Here is a 7,690-nt window from a genome sequence, read left to right on the forward strand (position 1 = left end):
TTCGATCCCTCCCTGGCGTTTCCAGCATATTCACATTGACATTGTCGGCCCTCTCTTCCCCTCTAACGGCTATCGTTATGTTCTGTCGTCTATCGACCGAACAACACGCTGGGTCGAGGCTGTCCCCCTCTCCAATATTACGGCAGAAACTGTTGCTCGAGCTTTCGTCGAGTAATGGGTATCGGGTTTCGGATGTCCAGCCAGTGATGACTGACCAGGGCAGACAATTTGAGTCAGCCCTGTTCAACGGGATTTGTAACATTTGCAGCATCCGGCGCAGCCGTACCACAGCATATCGCCCGCAAAGTAACGGGCTAGTCGAGCGCTGGCACCACACTTTCAAGGCGGCTCTTTGATGCCACGACTCTCTATGGACGGAGGCCCTTCCCCTTGTGCTACTTGGCATTCGTGTGATCTATAAGGAAGACCACAAAGGCACAATAGCTGACTTCGTATACAGCCAGAACATTGTTCTCCCTGGTGAACTTGTGAGCTCTTCCGCTTCTCTCCCTCAGTCTGACTTACCTTCCTTCGTGGACAGTGTCAGATGCCACTTCATCAACCTCCATATCCCTCCGCCCGCCATCCATTCCTGCCTTGAGGTTCACGTCCCGAGATCTCTGGGCAATTGCGAGTACATCATGCTCCGAGATGACGCTGTCCATGCTCCCCTCCAACCTCCATATACTGGCCTGTACTGAGTTCTCCGGCCCTCAGCCAACACCATTCAGATGAAAGATTCAGCTGTTACAGTCTCTCTCAACAGACTTAAGCCTGCTCATGTCGAGCCTTCTTCCACTCCCCTTCAGGCCACGACCACGCCACTCACTGTCGTGGCTCACGATGCTCTGACCACTCCCTCCACATCGGACTTACACACTCGATCGAGTGACTTCCAACTCCAATCTTCAAGCTCTCCCAACCTCGCCCTCTACTCCGGTCTCACGCACTCTCTCGAGTGACCACATGCTCCCCACATTGAACTTACCTATGATCACGCCCTCACTGCCGGGCCCTTCACTGGTCCCTTCAACCTCTCCACCATCGCCTGCCTCGCCCTGTCGAGGTTTCTCATGCCCCCCCCCCCCCCCCCCTGTCTTGAGCGTGCCCTCGCTCAAGGTGTTTGTGCCTGTCCCCCAAGACATAATCCACGATATCTCAATAATACTGCGTGATTATACACTGTTTGTTGTGTGTTTCTCTTCATCAAGTGCTCATGACACAACCTCTGCCATTCCCTGCCACCTGGTGAAATGTGTTCGCCTCCCGCCCGACGTAGACCTGGACATGCTTCGTGTGTTCGCCACACCCACCGGAGACATCGTTGTCGTCGTTCTGTTCCACCCACAAACCGCTAGCCTACCTGCCGCTGCACGACCAGCATGCCCAGTACAATGCCCGGCTCGCTTCAACGACTTCCAGGTTCGGTGGCCAAACCTTCCTTCACGACATCTACCCACACAGCTCCCCGACGACACTGTTGAGCTGACCGTGACCGTGGTACAGCTCCCGCAAACCACCCCTGCTGACTCCATAGTCACCCCCCTCCCCTCCCCCAACCTCTCAAGAGTTTAAGAGTTTTCCGCACTGTGGGGGGGGGGGGGGGAGCTATTTTGTGCAGTTGAAATTGACACCAACATCGATATGCATTCATCTTTGGACTCTAAGCTTTATCTTTGGCTGTTCCGCCATGTTCAGTTCAGTTATTTGTGATCCTTGTATGTGTTAAGGTTAATAAATGAATTGACCAATACCTGCAACTCATTTCCCAAAACCTAGTGTCCTGTGTCAAGGGCACCAACTACTTGCTTCATCACCCCTTCCACCATCCCCACCCCACTACAACCTTGCTCTTTTGCATTCATTCTTGATGCTGCCTCCCTGTACACAGGCATCCATCATGTTTATGGCCTTGCTGTACTCAAGCACTACTTAACATTTTTGCAAAGGTAATCTCTATGTTTCTAGCATTATACTTGACAGGGATTTCTTTGTCTTTTGGTATTTTTCTTAATATTTCATTCAGGTGGACACGCTTTGTTGGAACAGAAAAAACTTTCTCTATATTATATAGTTTATTTTTGTCACTGGTACAGATGCTTATGTATTTTCTGTAAGTGTGTATGAATTGAATGTGGATTAAAACATACGTGAGTATTAAACTGTGACCTACTACATTACAGATGCATAAATTCATTCATTTTCTTCAAATTTTTACAATGCGTTTGTCCCATCCACAAGAGTCAGAGGTTGCCAACAGTGAATGGCAGGAGCTTCTTGTGATCGCTGACTGTTGTGTAAACTGTGACAGTGGGGCTGCAACAATGAATATTCTGTCATTAGCATATTGCATCACTTGCACTGCGAACATAAAATAGAAAAAAAAACAAAGGCATTTATGAAATATGCTTTCCAATAATATTATTTTATACAAATAATATCATTTGGATTCACATCAATTCTTTAACATATATTAAATTACTATGCCTTGTCACCTTTATTTGCTAAGGACTGAAGTACAGCAGTATGAAAGCTCCAATTCTGATACACTACATTGGCCATAAATAATTCCTTTACCACTACAGACTACCAGGTCTCTCTCACTTATTCTCAATTATAGGGCTGTTAAAGCATACACAACATAACTTTCTGATTATTTCAACTTCAGAAAAGTAATAATTAACCTTTTTAAGGGTTTGAAGAAATATATTTTGAACCAGGTTTGTACATTATTTATTTATGCAAGCAAAGTACAATCAGTGTAATGTGATACACATGGACTGCACCTGCAGATTGCTTAATATGTTGAGCAGGGTATTTAATGATTTTTCAGGATAAAAACCATATCCGGAAATTAAATGTTTTGATAGTATCCGGGATCCGAGTTTGTCAACTGATCATGTAGAGTAATAGGTCAGTATTTCTCATTTTAGTAAGAAATACAAATGAGCTTCACAACACACATTACATTAGAAAAGGAGTTAAAAATTAGGCTTCCAACTCCAGTGCAGAGTGTACATCAGCAGTGTGAAGACTGTCACACTCATGTTACACAAGTAGCTTTTAATAATCTTCATAGCATCAACAGAATACAGTCAAGAGGTGTAAGATAATGCTTGATAATGGTGGTAATGCAACATGTTTTTCTTTGTCAGTCATTGGAAGGTAATAAGGCTTGAAAAAGATTGATTCATGGTCCTTGATCTTTAACTTAAAACAATACCCTCTAAACATACCAGACTTCTATGAAAAATACTTTTCACTGATTTGATTGATTTTTTATTTGGTCCTATTTGTTACATTTTGTACAAAGTGTGTACTTGTAATATAGGATAAGTCAACTTAAACCTATTTTATTGCCATATTTAACCTATTTATTACAATTTAATACATCAAAGTGGCAATACTTATAATGATGTTGCATACATTTTTCATTCATTTTTTAAGTCCTGAAAGTTATTTACATACTACATTACACTCACATTTACATTTTTCTCTCAGTATTCATGTTCTCATGTTATTTACATATCATAATATGTTCAGTTAGTTACGGTACCTCTATAACAGTAATAGTAGCATTTTCATTCATTGATGCATGTACTCTTCTGCACTATAAAATTCTTTTTCCATTAAATAATCCTTTAAAAGTTTTTAGAATGTCTTTTTGCTCACATTGTCCTGCAAAAACTCTTTGGAAAGCAATTAATGAGTTTGACACCCAAGTATCGAGGACCTCTTTCAGCAACTCTCAGCCAGTGTTGTATACTTCTCAGTTGGCCTTTATTTCTTGTTTCATATGTATGAATGCCTGCATTTCTTTCTAGTACTGCACTTCCTTTTATTAATGATATTGTTTTGTAAATGAATAGATATGGAAAAGCCAGTACTTTTAGACTATGGAACACAGTTCTACATGAGTCTCTTTGTTTCTTGTTTGATGTAAATATTCTTTTTGTATTTTTGCTGCTGGGGTTTCCCCAAACAATAATTCCACATTGTAGGTATGGCTCAAATAGAGCACGGTACACTGTACATAGAAGCTTCTTGTTGGCATAATGTGCAAGCTGTTTCATAACTGATATTGCAATGCTTAATTTACAGCAAACATTATGTGTTGACTCCACTGAGGCTTATTGTCAACTGTAATCCCCAAAAATTAAATAGTGGTAACTTCTTCCAGACTCGTTTCATCTATGAATATATCTGTGTGTTCTTCCTTTTCTCTATTTGTGAACACCATGAACATTGTCTTTTTTAGATTTAAAATTAAGTCATTTTGTATAAGCCACTATGCTGTGTTATTTGTTGACACAGACACACTTCTTTCCAGTGTTTCCAGAATTTTTTCTACATTCATTAGTAACATGTCATATGCATATAGTATTTTTTTATCTTTCTCGCTTACATCAATATTGTTTACAAATAGGTTGAACAGAAGTAGGCCAAGTACAGATCCTTGGGGCATGTCATACTTAATATTTCTGATTTCAGATCTGCATCCAGTTTCTGCTTCCACATACTGCTTTCTGTTGCTGATGTATGATTTTATCCACTTGGCTTCATATCCACGAATACCATACCTTTCAAGTTTATCAATAAGTGTAGTGTGGGTGATTGTGTCAAACACTTTACACAAATCTAGAAACCCCTTATCTTAATCAAAAATGATGTCATCTGCTCTCTTTCTTCTTGTATGAACATTGTACATCTGATGATAACTTGCTTAACATCCTTGGCTAGATGTTGTTCCATGTTTTTACCTCAGCAGTATCCTCCTCCTCCCCCACCCCACACACTAACCTCCAATATCTGCTCGTTTGAACTGCTAGATCCATTAAGTCAACTCACACTGTTTTATAAGGCCCCTCTTCCTGCCTTGTATCCTGCTCCACCATCCCCATAACTATTTATTTTCTATATTTTTACCATGAATGAAATATGAGCACACAAACATATTCATAAATGCACAACTCATACGTTCATGGCCACTGTTGTCTCAGGGTGCTGATGCCTGACTGCCTGATTGAGCCCTGGGAATGAATGTGGCCACATGTGTGTGAGTTGCATGTGTATGAATGTGTGTCTGTGTGTTTTTCTATGTCTGAGGAAGACTTTTTCCATTAGCTTAGTCTACTTTTGAATCTACCTTACATATGATCGAGCGAGGTGACGCAGTGGCTAGCACACTGGACTCGCATTTGGGAGGACGATGGTTTAATCCCACGTCTGGCCATCCTGATTTAGGTTTTCTGTGATTTCCCCAAATCACTCCAGGCAAATGCTGGGATGGTTCCTTTGAAAGAGCATGGCCAACTTCCGTCCCCATCCTTCCCTAATCCGATGAGACTGATGGCCTCACTGTCTGGTCTCCTCCCCCAAACAACACAACCCAACCCAACTCTTAAATATGCCTGTCTGCTGCTCAATGTCTCCTCTTTGTGGTGAGTAGAATCTACCCTATTTCAATGTTGTTATACCATACTGTGTTTCCCATTGTTTTATTTTGCCTAGTGTTTTTTGTATTTTGTTTGATAGTGTAATCCATATTAAAATTAATGACATTTTGAGGAAAAAGAGAGAGGGACTAAACAACAGACATGCACAGAGCAGCAGAAACAAACTTACTAGTTGTGCATGAAAGAATATTATACTAAAAGAAAGGCCAATGAATATTGTTTTTGTGATCTGTTCGCATAAGAAGAAGAATAGATGAAAGACACATACATAATGCCTAACAAAAATACAGTAAGTGGAGAAAAGAGTCAGAAGGAGAAATATAATTAAATACAGTTAAACTGATCTCTTTGATGCAGAGGTTAACCCACCAGATTAGCACTAAGAGAATAAAAATTCTATGAAAAGCAATGCAAGTAATGACATTCCTGTCTTTGAGCCTGATTATATTTTTTTTTGCAATAATCTCATTTCTGTTCTTTCTGTTACTGTGGTTATTATTCCTCATAGTCTGATCACTGATTTTTGAGCTGAGAATTCAATTTCTTTTTGTCCTCCATATAAAGACATCCACAGTTATCAGTTGCAGGTGTTCACAGTGGAAGGTGCCAAGCTACTGTCCCAATTATTAATCTGTATGCCCTTCCACATATGCTGCTGAGCCATTATCTGTTTCTAACTAATGTGGAAAAGTGTAACAATGAAAATAATATGGAAAAGTGTAATATGTACTATATATGAAGTCTTCACGGGTTGTCAGCCGAGTAGCATCGTCGTCTCGTAGCAACATTTCGATGGAATGTGTCTCCATCATCTTCAGGCAAAGTGTCATTTGTGGGGGGGGGGGGGGATGAGACACATTCCATCGAAACATTGGTACGAGACGATGACGCTACTCGGCTGACAACCCGTGAAGACTTCATATATGAAATTCGCCGAGAAAGCCTGCACTCGCATGTAATATGTACTAATTTATTCATTTCAAGGTCAAAGCATTTGTGTTAATGTTTACTTACAAGTAAATTTGTTTTTGGATGGGCTCCACCTGGAGCAAACATGGCACTGTCAGAGTTAAACTTTAAAAAGTGCAGTTTTCCTTAATGAAGTTAATGGGGAAGCCAGAAAAAAATGACAAATTGTGAAGGAAAAATAATTATAACGCAAAACATAAAAAACCAGAAAAAGCACAACATGTAGTAATAACAAAGAAAATAAAAAAACACTGATAATGCTGTAACTTCAGTAAAACATGTCTGTGCAAAAGAAGAAAAAATGGTGTTTTCTGCAGGTGGATCCCAACCAAAAGCAAATTTGCACTAATCTGTTTTATGTTTATGTATTTTTTTACATAGCTGGATGGATAAATATGCATAAGCTTTTATAACTGTTGATTACATTTGCTGTTTTGGGAGATCATGAATTAGCTGAATGTTTTTTTTTTTTTTTAAAAAAGGTATGCTAATTACTGGTGGGTACCAATTGCTGGTCCCCATCTTGGAGGTATTTTAGGAGCACTTTTTTATGTATTCTTTGTGGAAATGCATCACAACAAGAGTTAATAGGATCATTAAAGGTTAGTTAAGTGATGTGTTTTGATTATCCTGTAGAAAGCATATTGTTCTGTAATATACTGAGTAACGTGTTTTAACATATGCTTATAGGTCCACACGCTACAAACAGCAGTAGATTTGGCTCCTGATTTGAAAATACACCAGCATAATTTTGTGTGTGCACCTGCACTTGTGAATACACAAATGACAAATTTTGTGAGAAGTCAATCAAAGAGCATATACTGCAGCACTGAATCTCACAGAAAGTGTTCAACTACTCAGGAATATATTTATATACTACTGAAATCTTATTTCATATAATATAACTAGCCAATAGAATGAAATGTACAACTTCTAAGACAGGTTATATATGCAAACTTCTTCTGAGAATTTTGCTTATGAACTAATAGGAAATATTAGACATTTCAAATATTTAATGATTTTAATGTTGCATTCAAAGGAAATATATGTAAATAAACCATGTATTTTTCATATTAAATTGATTTTTATTAAAAAAAAATCTACTGGGCATTATATAATTTCTCTTTTCATATTATTCAGACTTTCATAGTTGTAAACTTAACAGAAGTTTTCTGATTTTAGCCCAGTTTATGTTATTCAGAATTGCTGGTGGCAGTAGCCAGCAATCTCAAAGGGTAGTGACTTCCTTTCATTGTTAATTTATG

The 7,690-nt window shown here is 39.2% G+C and overlaps 1 long non-coding RNA gene across 1 annotated transcript in view; it reads left to right on the forward strand.

Moving 5' to 3' along the window:
- LOC126481460 (uncharacterized) overlaps nt 1-7,451 on the forward strand; it is a 122,558-nt gene extending 115,107 nt beyond the window's left edge. Inside the window, exons 6-7 of the long non-coding RNA XR_007587567.1 lie at nt 6,908-7,027; nt 7,116-7,451. This is a non-coding gene — a long non-coding RNA (uncharacterized LOC126481460). The remainder of the gene's footprint in view (nt 1-6,907; nt 7,028-7,115) is intronic.
- Nucleotides 7,452-7,690: the final 239 nt, after the last annotated feature.

The sequence above is a fragment of the Schistocerca serialis genome, chromosome 5 (genome assembly GCF_023864345.2).
Source record: "Schistocerca serialis cubense isolate TAMUIC-IGC-003099 chromosome 5, iqSchSeri2.2, whole genome shotgun sequence".
In the NCBI taxonomy this organism is placed as follows: Eukaryota; Metazoa; Arthropoda; class Insecta; order Orthoptera; family Acrididae; genus Schistocerca; species Schistocerca serialis.